The 4,133-nt window shown below is 36.6% G+C and overlaps 1 long non-coding RNA gene across 1 annotated transcript; it reads right to left on the bottom strand.

Annotated features, from left to right (window-relative positions):
* Positions 1 to 2,948: 2,948 nt before the first annotated feature.
* On the bottom strand, positions 2,949 to 3,566 carry LOC107687349 (uncharacterized). Its single transcript, XR_001634125.1, has 3 exons — positions 3,379 to 3,566; positions 3,161 to 3,294; positions 2,949 to 3,057 (listed from the first exon to the last, which is right to left on the bottom strand). It is a non-coding gene; the product is annotated as an uncharacterized LOC107687349 (long non-coding RNA).
* Between the last annotated feature and the right edge of the window lie 567 nt (positions 3,567 to 4,133).

Genomic DNA, 4,133 nt, shown 5'->3' with positions numbered 1-4,133 from the left:
GTCTCAGCCTCAGACGTCACGCACACAGACCGCTGGCTGAACGTCTGATGCATAAGGCACACAAAAGTGGAAACACTTCAGGAGTTTCGAAGTCGTCATCGGATTGGTTGAATTATACAGGATTTCCGGGAGACGTGTGTGTCAAGTTCTTTGACGTTCCGCTGGAAACAAAGATGCTGTGACTCCAAACCCTACAAAAGAAGAAGCCGTCATGTTTATAACTGTGACGACGAGCGCTTATCAGGATCAACTAAACGCTGGATTCTGAAAGTATGTAAAATATTTAAGTTTGCGGCACAGAATCTTTCAAATACATCCGAGAGTTACCCTCTGTTATTGAGGCAACATTTCCACACCCCGAAACGTGCTGCGAATGAAACTAACTGTGATTGGTTGTTTGACAAAGAAGCTGCCATGAATTCCAGACCTTCAGCTGTCAGTCTGAAGGTCTGGCTACACGAGACTACATATTCCGTGCATCTCAATGTTCATCCTAAATAGTATGTGAGATTAGAATAAGTGTGTCCCAAAGCATAGTATGTTGAAAAGAGTATGCCAAAAGTCCCAGATCGGTATACTATTTCAGGTAGATTTTTGAAGTGTGGATCCGTGCACACTCTAACGGCTAATATTGCCCACAATACATTGCACTTTGGCGAAGGATTCGGTTCAAAACTACAAACTCAAATAAAAAGCATTAAAAAAACTACAAACATGACAGATATGCGCAACCGACGGTTAACTAGAGAGGTTTAGATAAAGGAGTTTGAGTTACTAATAATCAGCATTTAATGTTATATATTATTATACATATTTATTTAATATTATCTCTGTTATATTTCATCTGCAACAAAAATTTGAACTTTCATAAACATCAGTTTGGCCATTAACTTTTAAATGCATTATTATGCAACAAAAATATGAGCAGAGTTCTCTGCATAAAGACCCACGGCTGGCAGATCAACGTGCTACTTATTTTCTCTCTCATGCTGTAGGAAGTTAAATTAAATGAAATATGGAGGATGTTAACTGTGACAAGATGAGTGTGCATGTAACTGCGACAGAGCGGTCCGTTAAAGACGCAATTGTATGACGTGATAATATGTCCCAAATCTTGCCTACTCTTCTACTACACACTGAAAAGTGTATACTTTTTCTTCACCAAAAAGTACATACATTAAGGGTATAGTGTAAGTAGGCACATTGGGACGCAGCAAAAAAAGTCCATTGTATAGTGTCAATAGTGTAGCAATGTAAAAATGACAGCTCACAGAGACGTCTCTTTCAAACTAAGCAGCTTTCTGTTGGTCAACACAGCAAATTCACGTGTCCATCCTGAACCTGTTATGTAATCTTTCGCCCTTATGTGTGAAATTCCATATCACATGGATTCCTATTGAAATTATATTGTATATATCGTTAATAACCGTATATGCCAATAACCTTTATTTTTAAAAGCGTGATATAAAAATACTAGTGTTATACGTTAAATCATTTTGCTATTCTAAAATAGCTCATATGAATTAATTGTTGTTGACACAACAGTAGTAAACAGTGTGACTTTCAGTGTAGACACTCAAGTCAACAACACATCAGTTCCCGTGTTAAGCAGCATCCTAACTGCAATGCACAAAAGCACTTTACATGAATAGAATGTGTTAGCATGTTGCTGAGCTAAACAGATGATATTGTAATGAAGACAAAAATACACAACAAACTGTCCAATGGATTAGTTCACTTCCAAAATAAAAATTTCCTAATGCTTTACTCACCCCCATGTCATCCAAGATGTTCATGTCTTTCTTTCTTCAGTCTAAGATAAATTAAGGTTTTTGAGGAAAACATTCCAGGATTGTCCTCCATATAGTAGACTTCAATGAAGATCAAGGGGTTGAAGGTCCAAATTGCACTTTCAATGCAGCTACAAAGAGCTCTACACGATCCCAGCCGAGGAATAAGGGTCTTGTCTAATGAAACGATCTGTCATTTTCTAAAAAAAATATAAAATAAAAATTTATATACTTTTAACCACAAATGCTCATCTTGCACTAGCTTTGCGATGCGTGTCTATGACTTCACACATTACAGATTCATGGTTGGAAAGGTCACTTGTGGTTGGTTCTTTGTCTGTTTACTGTGTAGCTTTCTGAAGTTGCATTGAAACAGCAATGTTGGACCTTCAGCCCGTTGGTCCCCATTGAAGTCCACTATATTGATAAAAATCCTGGAATGTTTCCTCAAAAATATTCATTTCTTTGCGACTGAAGAAATAAAGACATGAACATCTGGATGACTAAATATTAGGATTTTTTTATGGAACAGCCGTTATATTGGGAGTGCACCAGTGATGCCTAAAAATACTGGCTAGGTTGGAAGATCACTAGGTTTTTGGAACAGAGTGTGTGTGTGTTAAAGCACCCACATGTGTGCAGAGCTCTATAAATTAAGTTAAGTGGGAGGCTATTAGAGGTGACAGTTTAAAAGAAATTGAGTATGAAAACATGAATAATTATACACAAAACAATCAAGTAAGGACAAATCAAATTAAATCTAAATGAATAGAATTTCTAAGCATACAATTGATTTAGAATAAAAAATAGCATTTCAGTGAAAGGTCAAATTCATGTATTTTTAGGTCTTAATTGTTGGGTTTTTGGTTGAAAAACATAAAATAATTGCACTGCATTATCCTTTTATGAGTAGAGGGAATAACTCTTAACGTTTAATGTCTTAGGGGCTCACGGAGCAAGATCTTCGTGACTGGGATGCAACAAAAAATGCTTGATAGAAACTAAAATGCTCAAAACAAGAATGCAGTCTTCACAGCAGATGTTCAGGTAGTTCAGGTAGAAGTGCAGCACTTGGTGGCCATTGAATTGATAACTTCATCAACTGGCTTCAAAACAAACAGAACAAACAGAAAAAACAATAAGTCAACATTAACTCCAGAGAAATGGTGTTGGTGAATACAGGTGCAGGTGTCAGTACTCACCATATTCAGTCATTTTCTGCCCAAATCCCAGAGATGATGCACAGCTGATTTGCTCATTCTAGGAGCTATAAAAAGATGCATATGTGAAAAATGATTTGACTCGAAGAGTCTTTTGAGAGATCAACATCAATGCTGTACCACACATAACTGCATTGAATGGAGACATACCAATGGAAATGTGCAACTTTTCAGCTCTCTGTCTTTTCTGTTTGTGCACAAGAAGGCCATGTTCATTCCTCATTCATCAGGACTGGTTTGACTGGCTTGCTGTGACTGATTTTCTTTGTGTTTTTGGTCTTCAGCTGTAAAACAAGAAAATATTTATTGACCCCATGTTTAATTATTATTGTTGTTTAAACATAAATTAAGCAGTTATAATTATATACTTCAAGCACAAGTTCCCTGGCAACTCTAGCAGGTTCCTGAGTTCATCTGTATACATCAGATTCAGAGTCTGAGAAAAGGCCATCATGCAAACTCTCAGTTTCTACCTTACAACAGAGCATAAAAGAATGTGTCAGTGAGTGAGGGAGTAAAGGAATAAGATGAAGAGAAATAGGCAGAGAAAGGCAGAATTTTGTGTGTAATTTTAACAGAATGAAAAGGAACATTTCAGAGTTAACATTTTATGGCACAGAGGAACAATATCGTTGGAATCTCTTTCAGAACAATTATTTTTTTCCAGCTGATGAACAATAAAAACATTGACAGCCAATCAGAATCCACCAGACTTTAAAGAGCTTGAGCATTTAAATGGCAGACAACAACATACTGTAACTGCAGTGTGTATAACAGTAAACAGAACAGTATCGTCTGTTGGTGTGGATGCTAAAATACTTCTCATTATAGTTATTGCTCTTGGTGTGAACAGCTTTAAGTGATCTGATTCGGCCAAATTAATTGAAGATCTGATTTGTAACACGTGACAAGTTAAGCTAGCATTTTCAGACTCTTGCTTCTTAGACAGATGTGTTCAATAAAAATCAACATGGAAAGAAAGGCAGACTATGAGGTGTGGACAGATATCACGTACTGTTGGAACAGGAAGAGACGGCACCAATTTGTAAAGATTAATAAAGAATACAATGGACTTAATATAAACTTTATGATATAAACACTGACTACTTACAATGGGCACAAT

The sequence above is a fragment of the Sinocyclocheilus anshuiensis genome, unplaced genomic scaffold, assembly GCF_001515605.1.
Source record: "Sinocyclocheilus anshuiensis isolate Anshui unplaced genomic scaffold, SAMN03320099.WGS_v1.1 scaffold11698, whole genome shotgun sequence".
Lineage (NCBI taxonomy): Eukaryota > Metazoa > Chordata > Actinopteri > Cypriniformes > Cyprinidae > Sinocyclocheilus > Sinocyclocheilus anshuiensis.
This window is presented reverse-complemented; position numbering and strand designations above follow the sequence as displayed.